Raw genomic sequence first — 26,626 nt, 5'->3', positions numbered from 1 at the left:
ATCTTCCGCAAAGAGCAGGCATATGTTTAAAAGAAACCTAGCTGTGGTTTCCGTAGTGTAGTGGTTATCACGTTCGCCTTACACGCGGAAGGTCCCCAGTTCGAACCTGGGCGGAAACATTGACCTTTTTCCCGCCCTGTCTGCAAAAGAAAATTATTCACTTGGTCAATTAAAAAAGACTACGCTTCCAGTCTGACTATACGCTTACTGTTTGACGAAGACTCTCCCCGTCAGGGAATCGAACCCTGGTCTTCTGCATGACAGGCAGAGATACTGTCCACTATACTAACGAGGAATCACTCTGAAATCCTTATGCCAGATTTCTAGCCGTTGTGAAGAGAAGGTACGCACTTGAACACTTTCCCTTCCGGCAAAAATTCAGTCCTGGCTGGGTTTGATCAGTCCTCAACTTCCTAGCGGAAAACCACAGCCTCGTACATGTAGGAATTGATTCTCATCCCGACCGCTTTAGAACTGACGTCAAACTGTAGCATAGTGATGAAGGTCAAGTCATGATGAAGCCATCAGATCAAGATCTTCCGCAAAGAGCAGGGATATGTTCAAGAGAAACCTAGCCGTGGTTTTTGTAGTGTAGTGGTTATCACGTTCGCCTTACACGCGAAAGGTCCCCAGTTCGAAACTGGGCGGAAACATTGACCTTTATCCCGCCTTCTCTGCAAAAGAAAATTATTCACTTGGTCAATTAAAAAAGACTACGCTTCCAGTCTGAGCATACGCTTACTGTTTGACGAAGACTCTCCCCGTCAGGGAATCGAACCCTGGTCTTCTGCATGACAGGCAGAGATACTGTCCACTATACTAACGAGGAATCACTCTGAAATCCTTATGCCAGATTTCTAGCCGTTGTGAAGAGAAGGTACGCACTTGAACACTTTCCCTTCCGGCAAAAATTCAGTCCTGGCTGGGTTTGATCAGTCCTCAACTTCCTAGCGGAAAACCACAGCCTCGTACATGTAGGAATTGATTCTCATCCCGACCGCTTTAGAACTGACGTCAAACTGTAGCATAGTGATGAAGGTCAAGTCATGATGAAGCCATCAGATCAAGATCTTCCGCAAAGAGCAGGGATATGTTCAAGAGAAACCTAGCCGTGGTTTTTGTAGTGTAGTGGTTATCACGTTCGCCTTACACGCGAAAGGTCCCCAGTTCGAAACTGGGTGGAAACATTGACCTTTTTCCCGCCCTGTCTGCAAAAGAAAATTATTCACTTGGTCAATTAAAAAACACTACGCTTCCAGTCTGACTATACGCTTACTGTTTGACGAAGACTCTCCCCGTCAGGGAATCGAAACCTGGTCTTCTGCGTGACAGGCAGAGATACTGTCCAATATACTAACGAGGAATCACTCTGAAATCCTTATGCCAGATTTCTGGCCGTTGTGAAGAGAAGGTACGCACTTGAACACTTTCCCTTCCGGCAAAAATTCAGTCCTGGCTGGATTTGATCAGTCCTCAACTTCCTAGCGGAAAACCACAGCCTCGTACATGTAGGGATTGATTCTCATCCCGACCGCTTTAGAACTGACTTTAAACTGTAGCATAGTGATGACGGTCAAGTCATGATGAAGCCATCAGATCAAGATCTTCCGCAAAGAGCAGGCATATGTTTAAAAGAAACCTAGCTGTGGTTTCCGTAGTGTAGTGGTTATCACGTTCGCCTTACACGCGGAAGGTCCCCAGTTCGAACCTGGGCGGAAACATTGACCTTTTTCCCGCCCTGTCTGCAAAAGAAAATTATTCACTTGGTCAATTAAAAAAGACTACGCTTCCAGTCTGACTATACGCTTACTGTTTGACAAAGACTCTCCCCGTCAGGGAATCGAACCCTGGTCTTCTGCATGACAGGCAGAGATACTGTCCACTATACTAACGAGGAATCACTCTGAAATCCTTATGCCAGATTTCTGGCCGTTGTGAAGAGAAGGTACGCACTTGAACACTTTCCCTTCCGGCAAAAATTCAGTCCTGGCTGGGTTTGATCAGTCCTCAACTTCCTAGCGGAAAACCACAGCCTCGTACATGTAGGAATTGATTCTCATCCCGACCGCTTTAGAACTGACGTCAAACTGTAGCATAGTGATGAAGGTCAAGTCATGATGAAGCCATCAGATCAAGATCTTCCGCAAAGAGCAGGGATATGTTCAAGAGAAACCTAGCCGTGGTTTTTGTAGTGTAGTGGTTATCACGTTCGCCTTACACGCGAAAGGTCCCCAGTTCGAAACTGGGCGGAAACATTGACCTTTATCCCGCCTTCTCTGCAAAAGAAAATTATTCACTTGGTCAATTAAAAAAGACTACGCTTCCAGTCTGAGCATACGCTTACTGTTTGACGAAGACTCTCCCCGTCAGGGAATCGAAACCTGGTCTTCTGCATGACAGGCAGAGATACTGTCCACTATACTAACGAGGAATCACTCTGAAATCCTTATGCCAGATTTCTGGCCGTGGTGAAGAGAAGGTACGCACTTGAACACTTTCCCTTCCGGCGAAAATTCAGTCCTGGCTGGGTTTGATCAGTCCTCAACTTCCTAGCGGAAAACCACAGCCTCGTACATGTAGGAATTGATTCTCATCCCGACCGCTTTAGAACTGACGTCAAACTGTAGCATAGTGATGAAGGTCAAGTCATGATGAAGCCATCAGATCAAGATCTTCCGCAAAGAGCAGGCATATGTTCAAAAGAAACCTAGCTGTGGTTTCCGTAGTGTAGTGGTTATCAAGTTCGCCTTACACGCGAAAGGTCCCCAGTTCGAAACTGGGCGGAAACATTGACCTTTTTCCCGCCCTGTCTGCAAAAGAAAATTATTCACTTGGTCAATTAAAAAAGACTACGCTTCCAGTCTGACTATACGCTTACTGTTTGACGAAGACTCTCCCCGTCAGGGAATCGAAACCTGGTCTTCTGCGTGACAGGCAGAGATACTGTCCACTATACTAACGAGGAATCACTCTGAAATCCTTATGCCAGATTTCTGGCCGTTGTGAAGAGAAGGTACGCACTTGAACACTTTCCCTTCCGGCGAAAATTCAGTCCTGGCTGGATTTGATCAGTCCTCAACTTCCTAGCGGAAAACCACAGCCTCGTACATGTAGGGATTGATTCTCATCCCGACCGCTTTAGAACTGACTTTAAACTGTAGCATAGTGATGACGGTCAAGTCATGATGAAGCCATCAGATCAAGATCTTCCGCAAAGAGCAGGCATATGTTTAAAAGAAACCTAGCTGTGGTTTCCGTAGTGTAGTGGTTATCACGTTCGCCTTACACGCGGAAGGTCCCCAGTTCGAACCTGGGCGGAAACATTGACCTTTTTCCCGCCCTGTCTGCAAAAGAAAATTATTCACTTGGTCAATTAAAAAAGACTACGCTTCCAGTCTGACTATACGCTTACTGTTTGACGAAGACTCTCCCCGTCAGGGAATCGAACCCTGGTCTTCTGCATGACAGGCAGAGATACTGTCCACTATACTAACGAGGAATCACTCTGAAATCCTTATGCCAGATTTCTAGCCGTTGTGAAGAGAAGGTACGCACTTGAACACTTTCCCTTCCGGCAAAAATTCAGTCCTGGCTGGGTTTGATCAGTCCTCAACTTCCTAGCGGAAAACCACAGCCTCGTACATGTAGGAATTGATTCTCATCCCGACCGCTTTAGAACTGACGTCAAACTGTAGCATAGTGATGAAGGTCAAGTCATGATGAAGCCATCAGATCAAGATCTTCCGCAAAGAGCAGGGATATGTTCAAGAGAAACCTAGCCGTGGTTTTTGTAGTGTAGTGGTTATCACGTTCGCCTTACACGCGAAAGGTCCCCAGTTCGAAACTGGGCGGAAACATTGACCTTTATCCCGCCTTCTCTGCAAAAGAAAATTATTCACTTGGTCAATTAAAAAAGACTACGCTTCCAGTCTGAGCATACGCTTACTGTTTGACGAAGACTCTCCCCGTCAGGGAATCGAACCCTGGTCTTCTGCATGACAGGCAGAGATACTGTCCACTATACTAACGAGGAATCACTCTGAAATCCTTATGCCAGATTTCTAGCCGTTGTGAAGAGAAGGTACGCACTTGAACACTTTCCCTTCCGGCAAAAATTCAGTCCTGGCTGGGTTTGATCAGTCCTCAACTTCCTAGCGGAAAACCACAGCCTCGTACATGTAGGAATTGATTCTCATCCCGACCGCTTTAGAACTGACGTCAAACTGTAGCATAGTGATGAAGGTCAAGTCATGATGAAGCCATCAGATCAAGATCTTCCGCAAAGAGCAGGGATATGTTCAAGAGAAACCTAGCCGTGGTTTTTGTAGTGTAGTGGTTATCACGTTCGCCTTACACGCGAAAGGTCCCCAGTTCGAAACTGGGCGGAAACATTGACCTTTATCCCGCCTTCTCTGCAAAAGAAAATTATTCACTTCGTCAATTAAAAAAGACTACGCTTCCAGTCTGAGCATACGCTTACTGTTTGACGAAGACTCTCCCCGTCAGGGAATCGAAACCTGGTCTTCTGCATGACAGGCAGAGATACTGTCCACTATACTAACGAGGAATCACTCTGAAATCCTTATGCCAGATTTCTGGCCGTGGTGAAGAGAAGGTACGCACTTGAACACTTTCCCTTCCGGCGAAAATTCAGTCCTGGCTGGGTTTGATCAGTCCTCAACTTCCTAGCGGAAAACCACAGCCTCGTACATGTAGGAATTGATTCTCATCCCGACCGCTTTAGAACTGACGTCAAACTGTAGCATAGTGATGAAGGTCAAGTCATGATGAAGCCATCAGATCAAGATCTTCCGCAAAGAGCAGGCATATGTTCAAAAGAAACCTAGCTGTGGTTTCCGTAGTGTAGTGGTTATCACGTTCGCCTTACACGCGAAAGGTCCCCAGTTCGAAACTGGGCGGAAACATTGACCTTTTTCCCGCCCTGTCTGCAAAAGAAAATTATTCACTTGGTCAATTAAAAAACACTACGCTTCCAGTCTGACTATACGCTTACTGTTTGACGAAGACTCTCCCCGTCAGGGAATCGAAACCTGGTCTTCTGCGTGACAGGCAGAGATACTGTCCAATATACTAACGAGGAATCACTCTGAAATCCTTATGCCAGATTTCTGGCCGTTGTGAAGAGAAGGTACGCACTTGAACACTTTCCCTTCCGGCAAAAATTCAGTCCTGGCTGGATTTGATCAGTCCTCAACTTCCTAGCGGAAAACCACAGCCTCGTACATGTAGGGATTGATTCTCATCCCGACCGCTTTAGAACTGACTTTAAACTGTAGCATAGTGATGACGGTCAAGTCATGATGAAGCCATCAGATCAAGATCTTCCGCAAAGAGCAGGCATATGTTTAAAAGAAACCTAGCTGTGGTTTCCGTAGTGTAGTGGTTATCACGTTCGCCTTACACGCGGAAGGTCCCCAGTTCGAACCTGGGCGGAAACATTGACCTTTTTCCCGCCCTGTCTGCAAAAGAAAATTATTCACTTGGTCAATTAAAAAAGACTACGCTTCCAGTCTGACTATACGCTTACTGTTTGACGAAGACTCTCCCCGTCAGGGAATCGAACCCTGGTCTTCTGCATGACAGGCAGAGATACTGTCCACTATACTAACGAGGAATCACTCTGAAATCCTTATGCCAGATTTCTGGCCGTTGTGAAGAGAAGGTACGCACTTGAACACTTTCCCTTCCGGCAAAAATTCAGTCCTGGCTGGGTTTGATCAGTCCTCAACTTCCTAGCGGAAAACCACAGCCTCGTACATGTAGGAATTGATTCTCATCCCGACCGCTTTAGAACTGACGTCAAACTGTAGCATAGTGATGAAGGTCAAGTCATGATGAAGCCATCAGATCAAGATCTTCCGCAAAGAGCAGGGATATGTTCAAGAGAAACCTAGCCGTGGTTTTTGTAGTGTAGTGGTTATCACGTTCGCCTTACACGCGAAAGGTCCCCAGTTCGAAACTGGGCGGAAACATTGACCTTTATCCCGCCTTCTCTGCAAAAGAAAATTATTCACTTCGTCAATTAAAAAAGACTACGCTTCCAGTCTGAGCATACGCTTACTGTTTGACGAAGACTCTCCCCGTCAGGGAATCGAAACCTGGTCTTCTGCATGACAGGCAGAGATACTGTCCACTATACTAACGAGGAATCACTCTGAAATCCTTATGACAGATTTCTGGCCGTGGTGAAGAGAAGGTACGCACTTGAACACTTTCCCTTCCGGCGAAAATTCAGTCCTGGCTGGGTTTGATCAGTCCTCAACTTCCTAGCGGAAAGCCACAGCCTCGTACATGTAGGAATTGATTCTCATCCCGACCGCTTTAGAACTGACGTCAAACTGTAGCATAGTGATGAAGGTCAAGTCATGATGAAGCCATCAGATCAAGATCTTCCGCAAAGAGCAGGCATATGTTCAAAAGAAACCTAGCTGTGGTTTCCGTAGTGTAGTGGTTATCACGTTCGCCTTACACGCGAAAGGTCCCCAGTTCGAAACTGGGCGGAAACATTGACCTTTTTCCCGCCCTGTCTGCAAAAGAAAATTATTCACTTGGTCAATTAAAAAAGACTACACTTCCAGTCTGACTATACGCTTACTGTTTGACGAAGACTCTCCCCGTCAGGGAATCGAACCCTGGTCTTCTGCATGACAGGCAGAGATACTGTCCACTATACTAACGAGGAATCACTCTGAAATCCTTATGCCAGATTTCTAGCCGTTGTGAAGAGAAGGTACGCACTTGAACACTTTCCCTTCCGGCAAAAATTCAGTCCTGGCTGGGTTTGATCAGTCCTCAACTTCCTAGCGGAAAACCACAGCCTCGTACATGTAGGAATTGATTCTCATCCCGACCGCTTTAGAACTGACGTCAAACTGTAGCATAGTGATGAAGGTCAAGTCATGATGAAGCCATCAGATCAAGATCTTCCGCAAAGAGCAGGGATATGTTCAAGAGAAACCTAGCCGTGGTTTTTGTAGTGTAGTGGTTATCACGTTCGCCTTACACGCGAAAGGTCCCCAGTTCGAAACTGGGCGGAAACATTGACCTTTATCCCGCCTTCTCTGCAAAAGAAAATTATTCACTTCGTCAATTAAAAAAGACTACGCTTCCAGTCTGAGCATACGCTTACTGTTTGACGAAGACTCTCCCCGTCAGGGAATCGAAACCTGGTCTTCTGCATGACAGGCAGAGATACTGTCCACTATACTAACGAGGAATCACTCTGAAATCCTTATGCCAGATTTCTGGCCGTGGTGAAGAGAAGGTACGCACTTGAACACTTTCCCTTCCGGCGAAAATTCAGTCCTGGCTGGGTTTGATCAGTCCTCAACTTCCTAGCGGAAAACCACAGCCTCGTACATGTAGGAATTGATTCTCATCCCGACCGCTTTAGAACTGACGTCAAACTGTAGCATAGTGATGAAGGTCAAGTCATGATGAAGCCATCAGATCAAGATCTTCCGCAAAGAGCAGGCATATGTTCAAAAGAAACCTAGCTGTGGTTTCCGTAGTGTAGTGGTTATCACGTTCGCCTTACACGCGAAAGGTCCCCAGTTCGAAACTGGGCGGAAACATTGACCTTTTTCCCGCCCTGTCTGCAAAAGAAAATTATTCACTTGGTCAATTAAAAAACACTACGCTTCCAGTCTGACTATACGCTTACTGTTTGACGAAGACTCTCCCCGTCAGGGAATCGAAACCTGGTCTTCTGCGTGACAGGCAGAGATACTGTCCAATATACTAACGAGGAATCACTCTGAAATCCTTATGCCAGATTTCTGGCCGTTGTGAAGAGAAGGTACGCACTTGAACACTTTCCCTTCCGGCAAAAATTCAGTCCTGGCTGGATTTGATCAGTCCTCAACTTCCTAGCGGAAAACCACAGCCTCGTACATGTAGGGATTGATTCTCATCCCGACCGCTTTAGAACTGACTTTAAACTGTAGCATAGTGATGACGGTCAAGTCATGATGAAGCCATCAGATCAAGATCTTCCGCAAAGAGCAGGCATATGTTTAAAAGAAACCTAGCTGTGGTTTCCGTAGTGTAGTGGTTATCACGTTCGCCTTACACGCGGAAGGTCCCCAGTTCGAACCTGGGCGGAAACATTGACCTTTTTCCCGCCCTGTCTGCAAAAGAAAATTATTCACTTGGTCAATTAAAAAAGACTACGCTTCCAGTCTGACTATACGCTTACTGTTTGACGAAGACTCTCCCCGTCAGGGAATCGAACCCTGGTCTTCTGCATGACAGGCAGAGATACTGTCCACTATACTAACGAGGAATCACTCTGAAATCCTTATGCCAGATTTCTGGCCGTTGTGAAGAGAAGGTACGCACTTGAACACTTTCCCTTCCGGCAAAAATTCAGTCCTGGCTGGGTTTGATCAGTCCTCAACTTCCTAGCGGAAAACCACAGCCTCGTACATGTAGGAATTGATTCTCATCCCGACCGCTTTAGAACTGACGTCAAACTGTAGCATAGTGATGAAGGTCAAGTCATGATGAAGCCATCAGATCAAGATCTTCCGCAAAGAGCAGGGATATGTTCAAGAGAAACCTAGCCGTGGTTTTTGTAGTGTAGTGGTTATCACGTTCGCCTTACACGCGAAAGGTCCCCAGTTCGAAACTGGGCGGAAACATTGACCTTTATCCCGTCTTCTCTGCAAAAGAAAATTATTCACTTGGTCAATTAAAAAAGACTACGCTTCCAGTCTGAGCATACGCTTACTGTTTGACGAAGACTCTCCCCGTCAGGGAATCGAAACCTGGTCTTCTGCATGACAGGCAGAGATACTGTCCACTATACTAACGAGGAATCACTCTGAAATCCTTATGCCAGATTTCTGGCCGTGGTGAAGAGAAGGTACGCACTTGAACACTTTCCCTTCCGGCGAAAATTCAGTCCTGGCTGGGTTTGATCAGTCCTCAACTTCCTAGCGGAAAACCACAGCCTCGTACATGTAGGAATTGATTCTCATCCCGACCGCTTTAGAACTGACGTCAAACTGTAGCATAGTGATGAAGGTCAAGTCATGATGAAGCCATCAGATCAAGATCTTCCGCAAAGAGCAGGCATATGTTCAAAAGAAACCTAGCTGTGGTTTCCGTAGTGTAGTGGTTATCACGTTCGCCTTACACGCGAAAGGTCCCCAGTTCGAAACTGGGCGGAAACATTGACCTTTTTCCCGCCCTGTCTGCAAAAGAAAATTATTCACTTGGTCAATTAAAAAAGACTACGCTTCCAGTCTGACTATACGCTTACTGTTTGACGAAGACTCTCCCCGTCAGGGAATCGAAACCTGGTCTTCTGCGTGACAGGCAGAGATACTGTCCACTATACTAACGAGGAATCACTCTGAAATCCTTATGCCAGATTTCTGGCCGTTGTGAAGAGAAGGTACGCACTTGAACACTTTCCCTTCCGGCGAAAATTCAGTCCTGGCTGGATTTGATCAGTCCTCAACTTCCTAGCGGAAAACCACAGCCTCGTACATGTAGGGATTGATTCTCATCCCGACCGCTTTAGAACTGACTTTAAACTGTAGCATAGTGATGACGGTCAAGTCATGATGAAGCCATCAGATCAAGATCTTCCGCAAAGAGCAGGCATATGTTTAAAAGAAACCTAGCTGTGGTTTCCGTAGTGTAGTGGTTATCACGTTCGCCTTACACGCGGAAGGTCCCCAGTTCGAACCTGGGCGGAAACATTGACCTTTTTCCCGCCCTGTCTGCAAAAGAAAATTATTCACTTGGTCAATTAAAAAAGACTACGCTTCCAGTCTGACTATACGCTTACTGTTTGACGAAGACTCTCCCCGTCAGGGAATCGAACCCTGGTCTTCTGCATGACAGGCAGAGATACTGTCCACTATACTAACGAGGAATCACTCTGAAATCCTTATGCCAGATTTCTAGCCGTTGTGAAGAGAAGGTACGCACTTGAACACTTTCCCTTCCGGCAAAAATTCAGTCCTGGCTGGGTTTGATCAGTCCTCAACTTCCTAGCGGAAAACCACAGCCTCGTACATGTAGGAATTGATTCTCATCCCGACCGCTTTAGAACTGACGTCAAACTGTAGCATAGTGATGAAGGTCAAGTCATGATGAAGCCATCAGATCAAGATCTTCCGCAAAGAGCAGGGATATGTTCAAGAGAAACCTAGCCGTGGTTTTTGTAGTGTAGTGGTTATCACGTTCGCCTTACACGCGAAAGGTCCCCAGTTCGAAACTGGGCGGAAACATTGACCTTTATCCCGCCTTCTCTGCAAAAGAAAATTATTCACTTCGTCAATTAAAAAAGACTACGCTTCCAGTCTGAGCATACGCTTACTGTTTGACGAAGACTCTCCCCGTCAGGGAATCGAAACCTGGTCTTCTGCATGACAGGCAGAGATACTGTCCACTATACTAACGAGGAATCACTCTGAAATCCTTATGCCAGATTTCTGGCCGTGGTGAAGAGAAGGTACGCACTTGAACACTTTCCCTTCCGGCGAAAATTCAGTCCTGGCTGGGTTTGATCAGTCCTCAACTTCCTAGCGGAAAACCACAGCCTCGTACATGTAGGAATTGATTCTCATCCCGACCGCTTTAGAACTGACGTCAAACTGTAGCATAGTGATGAAGGTCAAGTCATGATGAAGCCATCAGATCAAGATCTTCCGCAAAGAGCAGGCATATGTTCAAAAGAAACCTAGCTGTGGTTTCCGTAGTGTAGTGGTTATCACGTTCGCCTTACACGCGGAAGGTCCCCAGTTCGAACCTGGGCGGAAACATTGACCTTTTTCCCGCCCTGTCTGCAAAAGAAAATTATTCACTTGGTCAATTAAAAAAGACTACGCTTCCAGTCTGACTATACGCTTACTGTTTGACGAAGACTCTCCCCGTCAGGGAATCGAACCCTGGTCTTCTGCATGACAGGCAGAGATACTGTCCACTATACTAACGAGGAATCACTCTGAAATCCTTATGCCAGATTTCTGGCCGTTGTGAAGAGAAGGTACGCACTTGAACACTTTCCCTTCCGGCAAAAATTCAGTCCTGGCTGGGTTTGATCAGTCCTCAACTTCCTAGCGGAAAACCACAGCCTCGTACATGTAGGAATTGATTCTCATCCCGACCGCTTTAGAACTGACGTCAAACTGTAGCATAGTGATGAAGGTCAAGTCATGATGAAGCCATCAGATCAAGATCTTCCGCAAAGAGCAGGGATATGTTCAAGAGAAACCTAGCCGTGGTTTTTGTAGTGTAGTGGTTATCACGTTCGCCTTACACGCGAAAGGTCCCCAGTTCGAAACTGGGCGGAAACATTGACCTTTATCCCGCCTTCTCTGCAAAAGAAAATTATTCACTTGGTCAATTAAAAAAGACTACGCTTCCAGTCTGAGCATACGCTTACTGTTTGACGAAGACTCTCCCCGTCAGGGAATCGAAACCTGGTCTTCTGCATGACAGGCAGAGATACTGTCCACTATACTAACGAGGAATCACTCTGAAATCCTTATGCCAGATTTCTGGCCGTGGTGAAGAGAAGGTACGCACTTGAACACTTTCCCTTCCGGCGAAAATTCAGTCCTGGCTGGGTTTGATCAGTCCTCAACTTCCTAGCGGAAAACCACAGCCTCGTACATGTAGGAATTGATTCTCATCCCGACCGCTTTAGAACTGACGTCAAACTGTAGCATAGTGATGAAGGTCAAGTCATGATGAAGCCATCAGATCAAGATCTTCCGCAAAGAGCAGGCATACACTCACCGGCCACTTTATTAGGTACACCTGTCCAACTGCTCGTTAACACTTATTTTCTAAGCAGCCAATCACATGGCGGCAACTCAGTGCATTTAGGCATGTAGACATTGTCAAGACAATCTCCTGCAGTTCAAACCGAGCATCAGTATGGGGAAGAAAGGTGATTTGAGTGACTTTGAACGTGGCATGATTGTTGGTGCCAGAAGGGCTGGTCTGAGTATTTCAGAAACTGCTAATCTACTGGGATTTTCACGCACAACCATCTCTAGGGTTTACAGAGAATGGCCAGAAAAAGAAAAAACATCCAGTGAGCGGCAGTTCTGTGGGCGGAAATGCCTTGTTGATGCCAGAGGTCAGAGGAGAATGGCCAGACTGGTTCGAGCTGATAGAAGGGCAACAGTGACTCAAATAACCACCCGTTACAACCAAGGTGGGCATAAGAGCATCTCTGAACGCACAGTACGTCGAACTTTGAGGCAGATGGGCTACAGCAGCAGAAGACCACACCGGGTGCCACTCCTTTCAGCTAAGAACAGGAAACTGAGGCTACAATTTGCACAAGCTCATCGAAATTGGACAATAGAAGATTGGAAAAACGTTGCCTGGTCTGATGAGTCTCGATTTCTGCTGCGACATTCGGATGGTAGGGTCAGAATTTGGCGTCTACAACATGAAAGCATGGATCCATCCTGCCTTGTATCAACGGTTCAGGCTGGTGGTGGTGGTGTCATGGTGTGGGGAATATTTTCTTGGCACTCTTTGGGCCCTTGGTACCAATTGAGCATCGTTGCAACGCCACAGCCTACCTGAGTATTGTTGCTGACCATGTCCATCCCTTTATGACCACAATGTACCCAACTTCTGATGGCTACTTTCAGCAGGATAATGCGCCATGTCATAAAGCTGGAATCATCTCAGACTGGTTTCTTGAACATGACAATGAGTTCGCTGTACTCAAATGGCCTCCACAATCACCAGATCTCAATCCAATAGAGCATCTTTGGGATGTGGTGGAACGGGAGATTCGCATCATGGATGTGCAGCCGACAAATCTGCGGCAACTGTGTGATGCCATCATGTCAATATGGACCAAACTCCCTGAAGAATGCTTCCAGCACCTTGTTGAATCTATGCCACGAAGAATTGAGGCAGTTCTGAAGGCAAAAGGGGGTCCAACCCGTTACTAGCATGGGGTACCTAATAAAGTGGCCGGTGAGTGTATGTTCAAAAGAAACCTAGCTGTGGTTTCCGTAGTGTAGTGGTTATCACGTTCGCCTTACACGCGAAAGGTCCCCAGTTCGAAACTGGGCGGAAACATTGACCTTTTTCCCGCCCTGTCTGCAAAAGAAAATTATTCACTTGGTCAATTAAAAAAGACTACGCTTCCAGTCTGACTATACGCTTACTGTTTGACGAAGACTCTCCCCGTCAGGGAATCGAAACCTGGTCTTCTGCGTGACAGGCAGAGATACTGTCCACTATACTAACGAGGAATCACTCTGAAATCCTTATGCCAGATTTCTGGCCGTTGTGAAGAGAAGGTACGCACTTGAACACTTTCCCTTCCGGCGAAAATTCAGTCCTGGCTGGATTTGATCAGTCCTCAACTTCCTAGCGGAAAACCACAGCCTCGTACATGTAGGGATTGATTCTCATCCCGACCGCTTTAGAACTGACTTTAAACTGTAGCATAGTGATGACGGTCAAGTCATGATGAAGCCATCAGATCAAGATCTTCCGCAAAGAGCAGGCATATGTTTAAAAGAAACCTAGCTGTGGTTTCCGTAGTGTAGTGGTTATCACGTTCGCCTTACACGCGGAAGGTCCCCAGTTCGAACCTGGGCGGAAACATTGACCTTTTTCCCGCCCTGTCTGCAAAAGAAAATTATTCACTTGGTCAATTAAAAAAGACTACGCTTCCAGTCTGACTATACGCTTACTGTTTGACGAAGACTCTCCCCGTCAGGGAATCGAACCCTGGTCTTCTGCATGACAGGCAGAGATACTGTCCACTATACTAACGAGGAATCACTCTGAAATCCTTATGCCAGATTTCTAGCCGTTGTGAAGAGAAGGTACGCACTTGAACACTTTCCCTTCCGGCAAAAATTCAGTCCTGGCTGGGTTTGATCAGTCCTCAACTTCCTAGCGGAAAACCACAGCCTCGTACATGTAGGAATTGATTCTCATCCCGACCGCTTTAGAACTGACGTCAAACTGTAGCATAGTGATGAAGGTCAAGTCATGATGAAGCCATCAGATCAAGATCTTCCGCAAAGAGCAGGGATATGTTCAAGAGAAACCTAGCCGTGGTTTTTGTAGTGTAGTGGTTATCACGTTCGCCTTACACGCGAAAGGTCCCCAGTTCGAAACTGGGCGGAAACATTGACCTTTATCCCGCCTTCTCTGCAAAAGAAAATTATTCACTTCGTCAATTAAAAAAGACTACGCTTCCAGTCTGAGCATACGCTTACTGTTTGACGAAGACTCTCCCCGTCAGGGAATCGAAACCTGGTCTTCTGCATGACAGGCAGAGATACTGTCCACTATACTAACGAGGAATCACTCTGAAATCCTTATGCCAGATTTCTGGCCGTGGTGAAGAGAAGGTACGCACTTGAACACTTTCCCTTCCGGCGAAAATTCAGTCCTGGCTGGGTTTGATCAGTCCTCAACTTCCTAGCGGAAAACCACAGCCTCGTACATGTAGGAATTGATTCTCATCCCGACCGCTTTAGAACTGACGTCAAACTGTAGCATAGTGATGAAGGTCAAGTCATGATGAAGCCATCAGATCAAGATCTTCCGCAAAGAGCAGGCATATGTTCAAAAGAAACCTAGCTGTGGTTTCCGTAGTGTAGTGGTTATCACGTTCGCCTTACACGCGAAAGGTCCCCAGTTCGAAACTGGGTGGAAACATTGACCTTTTTCCCGCCCTGTCTGCAAAAGAAAATTATTCACTTGGTCAATTAAAAAACACTACGCTTCCAGTCTGACTATACGCTTACTGTTTGACGAAGACTCTCCCCGTCAGGGAATCGAAACCTGGTCTTCTGCGTGACAGGCAGAGATACTGTCCAATATACTAACGAGGAATCACTCTGAAATCCTTATGCCAGATTTCTGGCCGTTGTGAAGAGAAGGTACGCATTTGAACACTTTCCCTTCCGGCAAAAATTCAGTCCTGGCTGGATTTGATCAGTCCTCAACTTCCTAGCGGAAAACCACAGCCTCGTACATGTAGGGATTGATTCTCATCCCGACCGCTTTAGAACTGACTTTAAACTGTAGCATAGTGATGACGGTCAAGTCATGATGAAGCCATCAGATCAAGATCTTCCGCAAAGAGCAGGCATATGTTTAAAAGAAACCTAGCTGTGGTTTCCGTAGTGTAGTGGTTATCACGTTCGCCTTACACGCGGAAGGTCCCCAGTTCGAACATGGGCGGAAACATTGACCTTTTTCCCGCCCTGTCTGCAAAAGAAAATTATTCACTTGGTCAATTAAAAAAGACTACGCTTCCAGTCTGACTATACGCTTACTGTTTGACGAAGACTCTCCCCGTCAGGGAATCGAACCCTGGTCTTCTGCATGACAGGCAGAGATACTGTCCACTATACTAACGAGGAATCACTCTGAAATCCTTATGCCAGATTTCTGGCCGTTGTGAAGAGAAGGTACGCACTTGAACACTTTCCCTTCCGGCAAAAATTCAGTCCTGGCTGGGTTTGATCAGTCCTCAACTTCCTAGCGGAAAACCACAGCCTCGTACATGTAGGAATTGATTCTCATCCCGACCGCTTTAGAACTGACGTCAAACTGTAGCATAGTGATGAAGGTCAAGTCATGATGAAGCCATCAGATCAAGATCTTCCGCAAAGAGCAGGGATATGTTCAAGAGAAACCTAGCCGTGGTTTTTGTAGTGTAGTGGTTATCACGTTCGCCTTACACGCGAAAGGTCCCCAGTTCGAAACTGGGCGGAAACATTGACCTTTATCCCGCCTTCTCTGCAAAAGAAAATTATTCACTTGGTCAATTAAAAAAGACTACGCTTCCAGTCTGACTATACGCTTACTGTTTGACGAAGACTCTCCCCGTCAGGGAATCGAACCCTGGTCTTCTGCATGACAGGCAGAGATACTGTCCACTATACTAACGAGGAATCACTCTGAAATCCTTATGCCAGATTTCTAGCCGTTGTGAAGAGAAGGTACGCACTTGAACACTTTCCCTTCCGGCAAAAATTCAGTCCTGGCTGGGTTTGATCAGTCCTCAACTTCCTAGCGGAAAACCACAGCCTCGTACATGTAGGAATTGATTCTCATCCCGACCGCTTTAGAACTGACGTCAAACTGTAGCATAGTGATGAAGGTCAAGTCATGATGAAGCCATCAGATCAAGATCTTCCGCAAAGAGCAGGCATATGTTCAAAAGAAACCTAGCTGTGGTTTCCGTAGTGTAGTGGTTATCACGTTCGCCTTACACGCGAAAGGTCCCCAGTTCGAAACTGGGTGGAAACATTGACCTTTTTCCCGCCCTGTCTGCAAAAGAAAATTATTCACTTGGTCAATTAAAAAACACTACGCTTCCAGTCTGACTATACGCTTACTGTTTGACGAAGACTCTCCCCGTCAGGGAATCGAAACCTGGTCTTCTGCGTGACAGGCAGAGATACTGTCCAATATACTAAGGAGGAATCACTCTGAAATCCTTATGCCAGATTTCTGGCCGTTGTGAAGAGAAGGTACGCACTTGAACACTTTCCCTTCCGGCAAAAATTCAGTCCTGGCTGGATTTGATCAGTCCTCAACTTCCTAGCGGAAAACCACAGCCTCGTACATGTAGGGATTGATTCTCATCCCGACCGCTTTAGAACTGACGTCAAACTGTAGCATAGTGATGAAGGTCAAGTCATGATGAAGCCATCAGATCAAGATCTTCCGCAAAGAGCAGGCATATGTTCAAAAGAAACCTAGCTGTGGTTTCCGTAGTGTAGTGGTTATCACGTTCGCCTTACACGCGAAAGGTCCCCAGTTCGAAACTGGGCGGAAACATTGACCTTTTTCCCGCCCTGTCTGCAAAAGAAAATTATTCACTTGGTCAATTAAAAAAGACTACGCTTCCAGTCTGACTATACGCTTACTGTTTGACGAAGACTCTCCCCGTCAGGGAATCGAAACCTGGTCTTCTGCGTGACAGGCAGAGATACTGTCCACTATACTAACGAGGAATCACTCTGAAATCCTTATGCCAGATTTCTGGCCGTTGTGAAGAGAAGGTACGCACTTGAACACTTTCCCTTCCGGCGAAAATTCAGTCCTGGCTGGATTTGATCAGTCCTCAACTTCCTAGCGGAAAACCACAGCCTCGTACATGTAGGGATTGATTCTCATCCCGACCGCTTTAGAACTGACTTTAAACTGTAGCATAGTGATGACGGTCAAGTCATGATGAAGCCATCAGATCAAGATCTTCCGCAAAGAGCAGGCATATGTTTAAAAGAAACCTAGCTGTGGTTTCCGTAGTGTAGTGGTTATCACGTTCGCCTTACACGCGGAAGGTCCCCAGTTCGAACCTGGGCGGAAACATTGACCTTTTTCCCGCCCTGTCTGCAAAAGAAAATTATTCACTTGGTCAATTAAAAAAGACTACGCTTCCAGTCTGACTATACGCTTACTGTTTGACGAAGACTCTCCCCGTCAGGGAATCGAACCCTGGTCTTCTGCATGACAGGCAGAGATACTGTCCACTATACTAACGAGGAATCACTCTGAAATCCTTATGCCAGATTTCTAGCCGTTGTGAAGAGAAGGTACGCACTTGAACACTTTCCCTTCCGGCAAAAATTCAGTCCTGGCTGGGTTTGATCAGTCCTCAACTTCCTAGCGGAAAACCACAGCCTCGTACATGTAGGAATTGATTCTCATCCCGACCGCTTTAGAACTGACGTCAAACTGTAGCATAGTGATGAAGGTCAAGTCATGATGAAGCCATCAGATCAAGATCTTCCGCAAAGAGCAGGGATATGTTCAAGAGAAACCTAGCCGTGGTTTTTGTAGTGTAGTGGTTATCACGTTCGCCTTACACGCGAAAGGTCCCCAGTTCGAAACTGGGCGGAAACATTGACCTTTATCCCGCCTTCTCTGCAAAAGAAAATTATTCACTTCGTCAATTAAAAAAGACTACGCTTCCAGTCTGAGCATACGCTTACTGTTTGACGAAGACTCTCCCCGTCAGGGAATCGAAACCTGGTCTTCTGCATGACAGGCAGAGATACTGTCCACTATACTAACGAGGAATCACTCTGAAATCCTTATGCCAGATTTCTGGCCGTGGTGAAGAGAAGGTACGCACTTGAACACTTTCCCTTCCGGCGAAAATTCAGTCCTGGCTGGGTTTGATCAGTCCTCAACTTCCTAGCGGAAAACCACAGCCTCGTACATGTAGGAATTGATTCTCATCCCGACCGCTTTAGAACTGACGTCAAACTGTAGCATAGTGATGAAGGTCAAGTCATGATGAAGCCATCAGATCAAGATCTTCCGCAAAGAGCAGGCATATGTTCAAAAGAAACCTAGCTGTGGTTTCCGTAGTGTAGTGGTTATCACGTTCGCCTTACACGCGAAAGGTCCCCAGTTCGAAACTGGGTGGAAACATTGACCTTTTTCCCGCCCTGTCTGCAAAAGAAAATTATTCACTTGGTCAATTAAAAAACACTACGCTTCCAGTCTGACTATACGCTTACTGTTTGACGAAGACTCTCCCCGTCAGGGAATCGAAACCTGGTCTTCTGCGTGACAGGCAGAGATACTGTCCAATATACTAACGAGGAATCACTCTGAAATCCTTATGCCAGATTTCTGGCCGTTGTGAAGAGAAGGTACGCACTTGAACACTTTCCCTTCCGGCAAAAATTCAGTCCTGGCTGGATTTGATCAGTCCTCAACTTCCTAGCGGAAAACCACAGCCTCGTACATGTAGGGATTGATTCTCATCCCGACCGCTTTAGAACTGACTTTAAACTGTAGCATAGTGATGACGGTCAAGTCATGATGAAGCCATCAGATCAAGATCTTCCGCAAAGAGCAGGCATATGTTTAAAAGAAACCTAGCTGTGGTTTCCGTAGTGTAGTGGTTATCACGTTCGCCTTACACGCGGAAGGTCCCCAGTTCGAACATGGGCGGAAACATTGACCTTTTTCCCGCCCTGTCTGCAAAAGAAAATTATTCACTTGGTCAATTAAAAAAGACTACGCTTCCAGTCTGACTATACGCTTACTGTTTGACGAAGACTCTCCCCGTCAGGGAATCGAACCCTGGTCTTCTGCATGACAGGCAGAGATACTGTCCACTATACTAACGAGGAATCACTCTGAAATCCTTATGCCAGATTTCTGGCCGTTGTGAAGAGAAGGTACGCACTTGAACACTTTCCCTTCCGGCAAAAATTCAGTCCTGGCTGGGTTTGATCAGTCCTCAACTTCCTAGCGGAAAACCACAGCCTCGTACATGTAGGAATTGATTCTCATCCCGACCGCTTTAGAACTGACGTCAAACTGTAGCATAGTGATGAAGGTCAAGTCATGATGAAGCCATCAGATCAAGATCTTCCGCAAAGAGCAGGGATATGTTCAAGAGAAACCTAGCCGTGGTTTTTGTAGTGTAGTGGTTATCACGTTCGCCTTACACGCGAAAGGTCCCCAGTTCGAAACTGGGCGGAAACATTGACCTTTATCCCGCCTTCTCTGCAAAAGAAAATTATTCACTTGGTCAATTAAAAAAGACTACGCTTCCAGTCTGAGCATACGCTTACTGTTTGACGAAGACTCTCCCCGTCAGGGAATCGAAACCTGGTCTTCTGCATGACAGGCAGAGATACTGTCCACTATACTAACGAGGAATCACTCTGAAATCCTTATGCCAGATTTCTGGCCGTGGTGAAGAGAAGGTACGCACTTGAACACTTTCCCTTCCGGCGAAAATTCAGTCCTGGCTGGGTTTGATCAGTCCTCAACTTCCTAGCGGAAAACCACAGCCTCGTACATGTAGGAATTGATTCTCATCCCGACCGCTTTAGAACTGACGTCAAACTGTAGCATAGTGATGAAGGTCAAGTCATGATGAAGCCATCAGATCAAGATCTTCCGCAAAGAGCAGGCATATGTTCAAAAGAAACCTAGCTGTGGTTTCCGTAGTGTAGTGGTTATCACGTTCGCCTTACACGCGAAAGGTCCCCAGTTCGAAACTGGGTGGAAACATTGACCTTTTTCCCGCCCTGTCTGCAAAAGAAAATTATTCACTTGGTCAATTAAAAAACACTACGCTTCCAGTCTGACTATACGCTTACTGTTTGACGAAGACTCTCCCCGTCAGGGAATCGAAACCTGGTCTTCTGCGTGACAGGCAGAGATACTGTCCAATATACTAACGAGGAATCACTCTGAAATCCTTATGCCAGATTTCTGGCCGTTGTGAAGAGAAGGTACGCACTTGAACACTTTCCCTTCCGGCAAAAATTCAGTCCTGGCTGGATTTGATCAGTCCTCAACTTCCTAGCGGAAAACCACAGCCTCGTACATGTAGGGATTGATTCTCATCCCGACCGCTTTAGAACTGACTTTAAACTGTAGCATAGTGATGACGGTCAAGTCATGATGAAGCCATCAGATCAAGATCTTCCGCAAAGAGCAGGCATATGTTTAAAAGAAACCTAGCTGTGGTTTCCGTAGTGTAGTGGTTATCACGTTCGCCTTACACGCGGAAGGTCCCCAGTTCGAACCTGGGCGGAAACATTGACCTTTTTCCCGCCCTGTCTGCAAAAGAAAATTATTCACTTGGTCAATTAAAAAAGACTACGCTTCCAGTCTGACTATACGCTTACTGTTTGACGAAGACTCTCCCCGTCAGGGAATCGAAACCTGGTCTTCTGCGTGACAGGCAGAGATACTGTCCACTATACTAACGAGGAATCACTCTGAAATCCTTATGCCAGATTTCTGGCCGTTGTGAAGAGAAGGTACGCACTTGAACACTTTCCCTTCCGGCGAAAATTCAGTCCTGGCTGGATTTGATCAGTCCTCAACTTCCTAGCGGAAAACCACAGCCTCGTACATGTAGGGATTGATTCTCATCCCGACCGCTTTAGAACTGACTTTAAACTGTAGCATAGTGATGACGGTCAAGTCATGATGAAGCCATCAGATCAAGATCTTCCGCAAAGAGCAGGCATATGTTTAAAAGAAACCTAGCTGTGGTTTCCGTAGTGTAGTGGTTATCACGTTCGCCTTACACGCGGAAGGTCCCCAGTTCGAACCTGGGCGGAAACATTGACCTTTTTCCCGCCCTGTCTGCAAAAGAAAATTATTCACTTGGTCAATTAAAAAAGACTACGCTTCCAGTCTGACTATACGCTTACTGTTTGACGAAGACTCTCCCCGTCAGGGAATCGAACCCTGGTCTTCTGCATGACAGGCAGAGATACTGTCCACTATACTAACGAGGAATCACTCTGAAATCCTTATGCCAGATTTCTAGCCGTTGTGAAGAGAAGGTACGCACTTGAACACTTTCCCTTCCGGCAAAAATTCAGTCCTGGCTGGGTTTGATCAGTCCTCAACTTCCTAGCGGAAAACCACAGCCTCGTACATGTAGGAATTGATTCTCATCCCGACCGCTTTAGAACTGACGTCAAACTGTAGCATAGTGATGAAGGTCAAGTCATGATGAAGCCATCAGATCAAGATCTTCCGCAAAGAGCAGGGATATGTTCAAGAGAAACCTAGCCGTGGTTTTTGTAGTGTAGTGGTTATCACGTTCGCCTTACACGCGAAAGGTCCCCAGTTCGAAACTGGGCGGAAACATTGACCTTTATCCCGCCTTCTCTGCAAAAGAAAATTATTCACTTCGTCAATTAAAAAAGACTACGCTTCCAGTCTGAGCATACGCTTACTGTTTGACGAAGACTCTCCCCGTCAGGGAATCGAAACCTGGTCTTCTGCATGACAGGCAGAGATACTGTCCACTATACTAACGAGGAATCACTCTGAAATCCTTATGCCAGATTTCTGGCCGTGGTGAAGAGAAGGTACGCACTTGAACACTTTCCCTTCCGGCGAAAATTCAGTCCTGGCTGGGTTTGATCAGTCCTCAACTTCCTAGCGGAAAACCACAGCCTCGTACATGTAGGAATTGATTCTCATCCCGACCGCTTTAGAACTGACGTCAAACTGTAGCATAGTGATGAAGGTCAAGTCATGATGAAGCCATCAGATCAAGATCTTCCGCAAAGAGCAGGCATATGTTCAAAAGAAACCTAGCTGTGGTTTCCGTAGTGTAGTGGTTATCACGTTCGCCTTACACGCGAAAGGTCCCCAGTTCGAAACTGGGTGGAAACATTGACCTTTTTCCCGCCCTGTCTGCAAAAGAAAATTATTCACTTGGTCAATTAAAAAACACTACGCTTCCAGTCTGACTATACGCTTACTGTTTGACGAAGACTCTCCCCGTCAGGGAATCGAAACCTGGTCTTCTGCGTGACAGGCAGAGATACTGTCCAATATACTAACGAGGAATCACTCTGAAATCCTTATGCCAGATTTCTGGCCGTTGTGAAGAGAAGGTACGCACTTGAACACTTTCCCTTCCGGCAAAAATTCAGTCCTGGCTGGATTTGATCAGTCCTCAACTTCCTAGCGGAAAACCACAGCCTCGTACATGTAGGGATTGATTCTCATCCCGACCGCTTTAGAACTGACTTTAAACTGTAGCATAGTGATGACGGTCAAGTCATGATGAAGCCATCAGATCAAGATCTTCCGCAAAGAGCAGGCATATGTTTAAAAGAAACCTAGCTGTGGTTTCCGTAGTGTAGTGGTTATCACGTTCGCCTTACACGCGGAAGGTCCCCAGTTCGAACATGGGCGGAAACATTGACCTTTTTCCCGCCCTGTCTGCAAAAGAAAATTATTCACTTGGTCAATTAAAAAAGACTACGCTTCCAGTCTGACTATACGCTTACTGTTTGACGAAGACTCTCCCCGTCAGGGAATCGAACCCTGGTCTTCTGCATGACAGGCAGAGATACTGTCCACTATACTAACGAGGAATCACTCTGAAATCCTTATGCCAGATTTCTGGCCGTTGTGAAGAGAAGGTACGCACTTGAACACTTTCCCTTCCGGCAAAAATTCAGTCCTGGCTGGGTTTGATCAGTCCTCAACTTCCTAGCGGAAAACCACAGCCTCGTACATGTAGGAATTGATTCTCATCCCGACCGCTTTAGAACTGACGTCAAACTGTAGCATAGTGATGAAGGTCAAGTCATGATGAAGCCATCAGATCAAGATCTTCCGCAAAGAGCAGGGATATGTTCAAGAGAAACCTAGCCGTGGTTTTTGTAGTGTAGTGGTTATCACGTTCGCCTTACACGCGAAAGGTCCCCAGTTCGAAACTGGGCGGAAACATTGACCTTTATCCCGCCTTCTCTGCAAAAGAAAATTATTCACTTGGTCAATTAAAAAAGACTACGCTTCCAGTCTGAGCATACGCTTACTGTTTGACGAAGACTCTCCCCGTCAGGGAATCGAAACCTGGTCTTCTGCATGACAGGCAGAGATACTGTCCACTATACTAACGAGGAATCACTCTGAAATCCTTATGCCAGATTTCTGGCCGTGGTGAAGAGAAGGTACGCACTTGAACACTTTCCCTTCCGGCGAAAATTCAGTCCTGGCTGGGTTTGATCAGTCCTCAACTTCCTAGCGGAAAACCACAGCCTCGTACATGTAGGAATTGATTCTCATCCCGACCGCTTTAGAACTGACGTCAAACTGTAGCATAGTGATGAAGGTCAAGTCATGATGAAGCCATCAGATCAAGATCTTCCGCAAAGAGCAGGCATATGTTCAAAAGAAACCTAGCTGTGGTTTCCGTAGTGTAGTGGTTATCACGTTCGCCTTACACGCGAAAGGTCCCCAGTTCGAAACTGGGTGGAAACATTGACCTTTTTCCCGCCCTGTCTGCAAAAGAAAATTATTCACTTGGTCAATTAAAAAACACTACGCTTCCAGTCTGACTATACGCTTACTGTTTGACGAAGACTCTCCCCGTCAGGGAATCGAAACCTGGTCTTCTGCGTGACAGGCAGAGATACTGTCCAATATACTAACGAGGAATCACTCTGAAATCCTTATGCCAGATTTCTGGCCGTTGTGAAGAGAAGGTACGCACTTGAACACTTTCCCTTCCGGCAAAAATTCAGTCCTGGCTGGATTTGATCAGTCCTCAACTTCCTAGCGGAAAACCACAGCCTCGTACATGTAGGGATTGATTCTCATCCCGACCGCTTTAGAACTGACTTTAAACTGTAGCATAGTGATGACGGTCAAGTCATGATGAAGCCATCAGATCAAGATCTTCCGCAAAGAGCAGGCATATGTTTAAAAGAAACCTAGCTGTGGTTTCCGTAGTGTAGTGGTTATCACGTTCGCCTTACACGCGGAAGGTCCCCAGTTCGAACCTGGGCGGAAACATTGACCTTTTTCCCGCCCTGTCTGCAAAAGAAAATTATTCACTTGGTCAATTAAAAAAGACTACGCTTCCAGTCTGACTATACGCTTACTGTTTGACGAAGACTCTCCCCGTCAGGGAATCGAACCCTGGTCTTCTGCATGACAGGCAGAGATACTGTCCACTATACTAACGAGGAATCACTCTGAAATCCTTATGCCAGATTTCTAGCCGTTGTGAAGAGAAGGTACGCACTTGAACACTTTCCCTTCCGGCAAAAATTCAGTCCTGGCTGGGTTTGATCAGTCCTCAACTTCCTAGCGGAAAACCACAGCCTCGTACATGTAGGAATTGATTCTCATCCCGACCGCTTTAGAACTGACGTCAAACTGTAGCATAGTGATGAAGGTCAAGTCATGATGAAGCCATCAGATCAAGATCTTCCGCAAAGAGCAGGGATATGTTCAAGAGAAACCTAGCCGTGGTTTTTGTAGTGTAGTGGTTATCACGTTCGCCTTACACGCGAAAGGTCCCCAGTTCGAAACTGGGCGGAAACATTGACCTTTATCCCGCCTTCTCTGCAAAAGAAAATTATTCACTTCGTCAATTAAAAAAGACTACGCTTCCAGTCTGAGCATACGCTTACTGTTTGACGAAGACTCTCCCCGTCAGGGAATCGAAACCTGGTCTTCTGCATGACAGGCAGAGATACTGTCCACTATACTAACGAGGAATCACTCTGAAATCCTTATGCCAGATTTCTGGCCGTGGTGAAGAGAAGGTACGCACTTGAACACTTTCCCTTCCGGCGAAAATTCAGTCCTGGCTGGGTTTGATCAGTCCTCAACTTCCTAGCGGAAAACCACAGCCTCGTACATGTAGGAATTGATTCTCATCCCGACCGCTTTAGAACTGACGTCAAACTGTAGCATAGTGATGAAGGTCAAGTCATGATGAAGCCATCAGATCAAGATCTTCCGCAAAGAGCAGGCATATGTTCAAAAGAAACCTAGCTGTGGTTTCCGTAGTGTAGTGGTTATCACGTTCGCCTTACACGCGAAAGGTCCCCAGTTCGAAACTGGGTGGAAACATTGACCTTTTTCCCGCCCTGTCTGCAAAAGAAAATTATTCACTTGGTCAATTAAAAAACACTACGCTTCCAGTCTGACTATACGCTTACTGTTTGACGAAGACTCTCCCCGTCAGGGAATCGAAACCTGGTCTTCTGCGTGACAGGCAGAGATACTGTCCAATATACTAACGAGGAATCACTCTGAAATCCTTATGCCAGATTTCTGGCCGTTGTGAAGAGAAGGTACGCACTTGAACACTTTCCCTTCCGGCAAAAATTCAGTCCTGGCTGGATTTGATCAGTCCTCAACTTCCTAGCGGAAAACCACAGCCTCGTACATGTAGGGATTGATTCTCATCCCGACCGCTTTAGAACTGACTTTAAACTGTAGCATAGTGATGACGGTCAAGTCATGATGAAGCCATCAGATCAAGATCTTCCGCAAAGAGCAGGCATATGTTTAAAAGAAACCTAGCTGTGGTTTCCGTAGTGTAGTGGTTATCACGTTCGCCTTACACGCGGAAGGTCCCCAGTTCGAACATGGGCGGAAACATTGACCTTTTTCCCGCCCTGTCTGCAAAAGAAAATTATTCACTTGGTCAATTAAAAAAGACTACGCTTCCAGTCTGACTATACGCTTACTGTTTGACGAAGACTCTCCCCGTCAGGGAATCGAACCCTGGTCTTCTGCATGACAGGCAGAGATACTGTCCACTATACTAACGAGGAATCACTCTGAAATCCTTATGCCAGATTTCTGGCCGTTGTGAAGAGAAGGTACGCACTTGAACACTTTCCCTTCCGGCAAAAATTCAGTCCTGGCTGGGTTTGATCAGTCCTCAACTTCCTAGCGGAAAACCACAGCCTCGTACATGTAGGAATTGATTCTCATCCCGACCGCTTTAGAACTGACGTCAAACTGTAGCATAGTGATGAAGGTCAAGTCATGATGAAGCCATCAGATCAAGATCTTCCGCAAAGAGCAGGGATATGTTCAAGAGAAACCTAGCCGTGGTTTTTGTAGTGTAGTGGTTATCACGTTCGCCTTACACGCGAAAGGTCCCCAGTTCGAAACTGGGCGGAAACATTGACCTTTATCCCGCCTTCTCTGCAAAAGAAAATTATTCACTTGGTCAATTAAAAAAGACTACGCTTCCAGTCTGAGCATACGCTTACTGTTTGACGAAGACTCTCCCCGTCAGGGAATCGAAACCTGGTCTTCTGCATGACAGGCAGAGATACTGTCCACTATACTAACGAGGAATCACTCTGAA

The 26,626-nt window shown here is 46.3% G+C and overlaps 67 non-coding genes across 67 annotated transcripts; 48 read left to right on the top strand and 19 right to left on the bottom strand.

The window, feature by feature from the left end:
* The first annotated feature begins 46 nt into the window (after positions 1-46).
* trnav-uac (transfer RNA valine (anticodon UAC)) lies at positions 47-119 on the top strand. The gene has a single exon. It is a non-coding gene; the product is annotated as a tRNA-Val (tRNA).
* A 104-nt stretch (positions 120-223) lies between these two features.
* Positions 224-295, bottom strand: trnad-guc (transfer RNA aspartic acid (anticodon GUC)). The gene has a single exon. It is a non-coding gene; the product is annotated as a tRNA-Asp (tRNA).
* Positions 296-580: 285 nt separating this feature from the next.
* trnav-uac (transfer RNA valine (anticodon UAC)) lies at positions 581-653 on the top strand. The gene has a single exon. It is a non-coding gene; the product is annotated as a tRNA-Val (tRNA).
* Positions 654-757: 104 nt separating this feature from the next.
* On the bottom strand, positions 758-829 carry trnad-guc (transfer RNA aspartic acid (anticodon GUC)). Its single transcript has one exon. It is a non-coding gene; the product is annotated as a tRNA-Asp (tRNA).
* A 285-nt stretch (positions 830-1,114) lies between these two features.
* Positions 1,115-1,187, top strand: trnav-uac (transfer RNA valine (anticodon UAC)). Its single transcript has one exon. It is a non-coding gene; the product is annotated as a tRNA-Val (tRNA).
* A 461-nt stretch (positions 1,188-1,648) lies between these two features.
* trnav-uac (transfer RNA valine (anticodon UAC)) lies at positions 1,649-1,721 on the top strand. The gene has a single exon. It is a non-coding gene; the product is annotated as a tRNA-Val (tRNA).
* Positions 1,722-1,825: 104 nt separating this feature from the next.
* Positions 1,826-1,897, bottom strand: trnad-guc (transfer RNA aspartic acid (anticodon GUC)). Its single transcript has one exon. It is a non-coding gene; the product is annotated as a tRNA-Asp (tRNA).
* Positions 1,898-2,182: 285 nt separating this feature from the next.
* On the top strand, positions 2,183-2,255 carry trnav-uac (transfer RNA valine (anticodon UAC)). The gene has a single exon. It is a non-coding gene; the product is annotated as a tRNA-Val (tRNA).
* Positions 2,256-2,716: 461 nt separating this feature from the next.
* Positions 2,717-2,789, top strand: trnav-uac (transfer RNA valine (anticodon UAC)). The gene has a single exon. It is a non-coding gene; the product is annotated as a tRNA-Val (tRNA).
* Positions 2,790-3,250: 461 nt separating this feature from the next.
* Positions 3,251-3,323, top strand: trnav-uac (transfer RNA valine (anticodon UAC)). Its single transcript has one exon. It is a non-coding gene; the product is annotated as a tRNA-Val (tRNA).
* Positions 3,324-3,427: 104 nt separating this feature from the next.
* trnad-guc (transfer RNA aspartic acid (anticodon GUC)) lies at positions 3,428-3,499 on the bottom strand. The gene has a single exon. It is a non-coding gene; the product is annotated as a tRNA-Asp (tRNA).
* Positions 3,500-3,784: 285 nt separating this feature from the next.
* trnav-uac (transfer RNA valine (anticodon UAC)) lies at positions 3,785-3,857 on the top strand. The gene has a single exon. It is a non-coding gene; the product is annotated as a tRNA-Val (tRNA).
* Positions 3,858-3,961: 104 nt separating this feature from the next.
* trnad-guc (transfer RNA aspartic acid (anticodon GUC)) lies at positions 3,962-4,033 on the bottom strand. The gene has a single exon. It is a non-coding gene; the product is annotated as a tRNA-Asp (tRNA).
* A 285-nt stretch (positions 4,034-4,318) lies between these two features.
* trnav-uac (transfer RNA valine (anticodon UAC)) lies at positions 4,319-4,391 on the top strand. Its single transcript has one exon. It is a non-coding gene; the product is annotated as a tRNA-Val (tRNA).
* Positions 4,392-4,852: 461 nt separating this feature from the next.
* Positions 4,853-4,925, top strand: trnav-uac (transfer RNA valine (anticodon UAC)). The gene has a single exon. It is a non-coding gene; the product is annotated as a tRNA-Val (tRNA).
* Positions 4,926-5,386: 461 nt separating this feature from the next.
* Positions 5,387-5,459, top strand: trnav-uac (transfer RNA valine (anticodon UAC)). Its single transcript has one exon. It is a non-coding gene; the product is annotated as a tRNA-Val (tRNA).
* A 104-nt stretch (positions 5,460-5,563) lies between these two features.
* trnad-guc (transfer RNA aspartic acid (anticodon GUC)) lies at positions 5,564-5,635 on the bottom strand. Its single transcript has one exon. It is a non-coding gene; the product is annotated as a tRNA-Asp (tRNA).
* Positions 5,636-5,920: 285 nt separating this feature from the next.
* Positions 5,921-5,993, top strand: trnav-uac (transfer RNA valine (anticodon UAC)). The gene has a single exon. It is a non-coding gene; the product is annotated as a tRNA-Val (tRNA).
* Positions 5,994-6,454: 461 nt separating this feature from the next.
* Positions 6,455-6,527, top strand: trnav-uac (transfer RNA valine (anticodon UAC)). Its single transcript has one exon. It is a non-coding gene; the product is annotated as a tRNA-Val (tRNA).
* A 104-nt stretch (positions 6,528-6,631) lies between these two features.
* Positions 6,632-6,703, bottom strand: trnad-guc (transfer RNA aspartic acid (anticodon GUC)). The gene has a single exon. It is a non-coding gene; the product is annotated as a tRNA-Asp (tRNA).
* A 285-nt stretch (positions 6,704-6,988) lies between these two features.
* trnav-uac (transfer RNA valine (anticodon UAC)) lies at positions 6,989-7,061 on the top strand. The gene has a single exon. It is a non-coding gene; the product is annotated as a tRNA-Val (tRNA).
* Positions 7,062-7,522: 461 nt separating this feature from the next.
* trnav-uac (transfer RNA valine (anticodon UAC)) lies at positions 7,523-7,595 on the top strand. Its single transcript has one exon. It is a non-coding gene; the product is annotated as a tRNA-Val (tRNA).
* Positions 7,596-8,056: 461 nt separating this feature from the next.
* trnav-uac (transfer RNA valine (anticodon UAC)) lies at positions 8,057-8,129 on the top strand. Its single transcript has one exon. It is a non-coding gene; the product is annotated as a tRNA-Val (tRNA).
* A 104-nt stretch (positions 8,130-8,233) lies between these two features.
* On the bottom strand, positions 8,234-8,305 carry trnad-guc (transfer RNA aspartic acid (anticodon GUC)). Its single transcript has one exon. It is a non-coding gene; the product is annotated as a tRNA-Asp (tRNA).
* A 285-nt stretch (positions 8,306-8,590) lies between these two features.
* On the top strand, positions 8,591-8,663 carry trnav-uac (transfer RNA valine (anticodon UAC)). The gene has a single exon. It is a non-coding gene; the product is annotated as a tRNA-Val (tRNA).
* A 461-nt stretch (positions 8,664-9,124) lies between these two features.
* trnav-uac (transfer RNA valine (anticodon UAC)) lies at positions 9,125-9,197 on the top strand. The gene has a single exon. It is a non-coding gene; the product is annotated as a tRNA-Val (tRNA).
* Positions 9,198-9,658: 461 nt separating this feature from the next.
* trnav-uac (transfer RNA valine (anticodon UAC)) lies at positions 9,659-9,731 on the top strand. Its single transcript has one exon. It is a non-coding gene; the product is annotated as a tRNA-Val (tRNA).
* A 104-nt stretch (positions 9,732-9,835) lies between these two features.
* trnad-guc (transfer RNA aspartic acid (anticodon GUC)) lies at positions 9,836-9,907 on the bottom strand. The gene has a single exon. It is a non-coding gene; the product is annotated as a tRNA-Asp (tRNA).
* Positions 9,908-10,192: 285 nt separating this feature from the next.
* trnav-uac (transfer RNA valine (anticodon UAC)) lies at positions 10,193-10,265 on the top strand. Its single transcript has one exon. It is a non-coding gene; the product is annotated as a tRNA-Val (tRNA).
* A 461-nt stretch (positions 10,266-10,726) lies between these two features.
* On the top strand, positions 10,727-10,799 carry trnav-uac (transfer RNA valine (anticodon UAC)). Its single transcript has one exon. It is a non-coding gene; the product is annotated as a tRNA-Val (tRNA).
* Positions 10,800-10,903: 104 nt separating this feature from the next.
* Positions 10,904-10,975, bottom strand: trnad-guc (transfer RNA aspartic acid (anticodon GUC)). Its single transcript has one exon. It is a non-coding gene; the product is annotated as a tRNA-Asp (tRNA).
* A 285-nt stretch (positions 10,976-11,260) lies between these two features.
* On the top strand, positions 11,261-11,333 carry trnav-uac (transfer RNA valine (anticodon UAC)). Its single transcript has one exon. It is a non-coding gene; the product is annotated as a tRNA-Val (tRNA).
* A 1,683-nt stretch (positions 11,334-13,016) lies between these two features.
* On the top strand, positions 13,017-13,089 carry trnav-uac (transfer RNA valine (anticodon UAC)). Its single transcript has one exon. It is a non-coding gene; the product is annotated as a tRNA-Val (tRNA).
* Positions 13,090-13,550: 461 nt separating this feature from the next.
* Positions 13,551-13,623, top strand: trnav-uac (transfer RNA valine (anticodon UAC)). Its single transcript has one exon. It is a non-coding gene; the product is annotated as a tRNA-Val (tRNA).
* A 104-nt stretch (positions 13,624-13,727) lies between these two features.
* trnad-guc (transfer RNA aspartic acid (anticodon GUC)) lies at positions 13,728-13,799 on the bottom strand. The gene has a single exon. It is a non-coding gene; the product is annotated as a tRNA-Asp (tRNA).
* Positions 13,800-14,084: 285 nt separating this feature from the next.
* Positions 14,085-14,157, top strand: trnav-uac (transfer RNA valine (anticodon UAC)). Its single transcript has one exon. It is a non-coding gene; the product is annotated as a tRNA-Val (tRNA).
* A 461-nt stretch (positions 14,158-14,618) lies between these two features.
* Positions 14,619-14,691, top strand: trnav-uac (transfer RNA valine (anticodon UAC)). Its single transcript has one exon. It is a non-coding gene; the product is annotated as a tRNA-Val (tRNA).
* A 461-nt stretch (positions 14,692-15,152) lies between these two features.
* trnav-uac (transfer RNA valine (anticodon UAC)) lies at positions 15,153-15,225 on the top strand. Its single transcript has one exon. It is a non-coding gene; the product is annotated as a tRNA-Val (tRNA).
* Positions 15,226-15,329: 104 nt separating this feature from the next.
* Positions 15,330-15,401, bottom strand: trnad-guc (transfer RNA aspartic acid (anticodon GUC)). Its single transcript has one exon. It is a non-coding gene; the product is annotated as a tRNA-Asp (tRNA).
* A 285-nt stretch (positions 15,402-15,686) lies between these two features.
* trnav-uac (transfer RNA valine (anticodon UAC)) lies at positions 15,687-15,759 on the top strand. Its single transcript has one exon. It is a non-coding gene; the product is annotated as a tRNA-Val (tRNA).
* Positions 15,760-15,863: 104 nt separating this feature from the next.
* On the bottom strand, positions 15,864-15,935 carry trnad-guc (transfer RNA aspartic acid (anticodon GUC)). Its single transcript has one exon. It is a non-coding gene; the product is annotated as a tRNA-Asp (tRNA).
* Positions 15,936-16,220: 285 nt separating this feature from the next.
* trnav-uac (transfer RNA valine (anticodon UAC)) lies at positions 16,221-16,293 on the top strand. Its single transcript has one exon. It is a non-coding gene; the product is annotated as a tRNA-Val (tRNA).
* A 461-nt stretch (positions 16,294-16,754) lies between these two features.
* trnav-uac (transfer RNA valine (anticodon UAC)) lies at positions 16,755-16,827 on the top strand. Its single transcript has one exon. It is a non-coding gene; the product is annotated as a tRNA-Val (tRNA).
* A 461-nt stretch (positions 16,828-17,288) lies between these two features.
* Positions 17,289-17,361, top strand: trnav-uac (transfer RNA valine (anticodon UAC)). The gene has a single exon. It is a non-coding gene; the product is annotated as a tRNA-Val (tRNA).
* Positions 17,362-17,465: 104 nt separating this feature from the next.
* Positions 17,466-17,537, bottom strand: trnad-guc (transfer RNA aspartic acid (anticodon GUC)). Its single transcript has one exon. It is a non-coding gene; the product is annotated as a tRNA-Asp (tRNA).
* A 285-nt stretch (positions 17,538-17,822) lies between these two features.
* Positions 17,823-17,895, top strand: trnav-uac (transfer RNA valine (anticodon UAC)). Its single transcript has one exon. It is a non-coding gene; the product is annotated as a tRNA-Val (tRNA).
* A 461-nt stretch (positions 17,896-18,356) lies between these two features.
* Positions 18,357-18,429, top strand: trnav-uac (transfer RNA valine (anticodon UAC)). Its single transcript has one exon. It is a non-coding gene; the product is annotated as a tRNA-Val (tRNA).
* Positions 18,430-18,890: 461 nt separating this feature from the next.
* trnav-uac (transfer RNA valine (anticodon UAC)) lies at positions 18,891-18,963 on the top strand. The gene has a single exon. It is a non-coding gene; the product is annotated as a tRNA-Val (tRNA).
* Positions 18,964-19,067: 104 nt separating this feature from the next.
* Positions 19,068-19,139, bottom strand: trnad-guc (transfer RNA aspartic acid (anticodon GUC)). Its single transcript has one exon. It is a non-coding gene; the product is annotated as a tRNA-Asp (tRNA).
* A 285-nt stretch (positions 19,140-19,424) lies between these two features.
* Positions 19,425-19,497, top strand: trnav-uac (transfer RNA valine (anticodon UAC)). Its single transcript has one exon. It is a non-coding gene; the product is annotated as a tRNA-Val (tRNA).
* Positions 19,498-19,958: 461 nt separating this feature from the next.
* trnav-uac (transfer RNA valine (anticodon UAC)) lies at positions 19,959-20,031 on the top strand. The gene has a single exon. It is a non-coding gene; the product is annotated as a tRNA-Val (tRNA).
* Positions 20,032-20,492: 461 nt separating this feature from the next.
* Positions 20,493-20,565, top strand: trnav-uac (transfer RNA valine (anticodon UAC)). Its single transcript has one exon. It is a non-coding gene; the product is annotated as a tRNA-Val (tRNA).
* Positions 20,566-21,026: 461 nt separating this feature from the next.
* trnav-uac (transfer RNA valine (anticodon UAC)) lies at positions 21,027-21,099 on the top strand. The gene has a single exon. It is a non-coding gene; the product is annotated as a tRNA-Val (tRNA).
* A 104-nt stretch (positions 21,100-21,203) lies between these two features.
* trnad-guc (transfer RNA aspartic acid (anticodon GUC)) lies at positions 21,204-21,275 on the bottom strand. The gene has a single exon. It is a non-coding gene; the product is annotated as a tRNA-Asp (tRNA).
* Positions 21,276-21,560: 285 nt separating this feature from the next.
* trnav-uac (transfer RNA valine (anticodon UAC)) lies at positions 21,561-21,633 on the top strand. The gene has a single exon. It is a non-coding gene; the product is annotated as a tRNA-Val (tRNA).
* A 461-nt stretch (positions 21,634-22,094) lies between these two features.
* trnav-uac (transfer RNA valine (anticodon UAC)) lies at positions 22,095-22,167 on the top strand. The gene has a single exon. It is a non-coding gene; the product is annotated as a tRNA-Val (tRNA).
* A 461-nt stretch (positions 22,168-22,628) lies between these two features.
* trnav-uac (transfer RNA valine (anticodon UAC)) lies at positions 22,629-22,701 on the top strand. The gene has a single exon. It is a non-coding gene; the product is annotated as a tRNA-Val (tRNA).
* A 104-nt stretch (positions 22,702-22,805) lies between these two features.
* Positions 22,806-22,877, bottom strand: trnad-guc (transfer RNA aspartic acid (anticodon GUC)). The gene has a single exon. It is a non-coding gene; the product is annotated as a tRNA-Asp (tRNA).
* Positions 22,878-23,162: 285 nt separating this feature from the next.
* On the top strand, positions 23,163-23,235 carry trnav-uac (transfer RNA valine (anticodon UAC)). The gene has a single exon. It is a non-coding gene; the product is annotated as a tRNA-Val (tRNA).
* Positions 23,236-23,696: 461 nt separating this feature from the next.
* On the top strand, positions 23,697-23,769 carry trnav-uac (transfer RNA valine (anticodon UAC)). Its single transcript has one exon. It is a non-coding gene; the product is annotated as a tRNA-Val (tRNA).
* Positions 23,770-24,230: 461 nt separating this feature from the next.
* trnav-uac (transfer RNA valine (anticodon UAC)) lies at positions 24,231-24,303 on the top strand. Its single transcript has one exon. It is a non-coding gene; the product is annotated as a tRNA-Val (tRNA).
* Positions 24,304-24,407: 104 nt separating this feature from the next.
* trnad-guc (transfer RNA aspartic acid (anticodon GUC)) lies at positions 24,408-24,479 on the bottom strand. The gene has a single exon. It is a non-coding gene; the product is annotated as a tRNA-Asp (tRNA).
* Positions 24,480-24,764: 285 nt separating this feature from the next.
* On the top strand, positions 24,765-24,837 carry trnav-uac (transfer RNA valine (anticodon UAC)). The gene has a single exon. It is a non-coding gene; the product is annotated as a tRNA-Val (tRNA).
* Positions 24,838-25,298: 461 nt separating this feature from the next.
* Positions 25,299-25,371, top strand: trnav-uac (transfer RNA valine (anticodon UAC)). The gene has a single exon. It is a non-coding gene; the product is annotated as a tRNA-Val (tRNA).
* A 461-nt stretch (positions 25,372-25,832) lies between these two features.
* On the top strand, positions 25,833-25,905 carry trnav-uac (transfer RNA valine (anticodon UAC)). The gene has a single exon. It is a non-coding gene; the product is annotated as a tRNA-Val (tRNA).
* A 104-nt stretch (positions 25,906-26,009) lies between these two features.
* On the bottom strand, positions 26,010-26,081 carry trnad-guc (transfer RNA aspartic acid (anticodon GUC)). The gene has a single exon. It is a non-coding gene; the product is annotated as a tRNA-Asp (tRNA).
* Positions 26,082-26,366: 285 nt separating this feature from the next.
* Positions 26,367-26,439, top strand: trnav-uac (transfer RNA valine (anticodon UAC)). Its single transcript has one exon. It is a non-coding gene; the product is annotated as a tRNA-Val (tRNA).
* Positions 26,440-26,626: the final 187 nt, after the last annotated feature.

Source organism: Pungitius pungitius, unplaced genomic scaffold (assembly GCF_949316345.1).
Source record: "Pungitius pungitius unplaced genomic scaffold, fPunPun2.1 scaffold_44, whole genome shotgun sequence".
In the NCBI taxonomy this organism is placed as follows: Eukaryota; Metazoa; Chordata; class Actinopteri; order Perciformes; family Gasterosteidae; genus Pungitius; species Pungitius pungitius.
The sequence above is the reverse complement of the archived record's forward strand: the minus strand, read 5'-3'. Positions and strand labels throughout refer to the sequence as shown.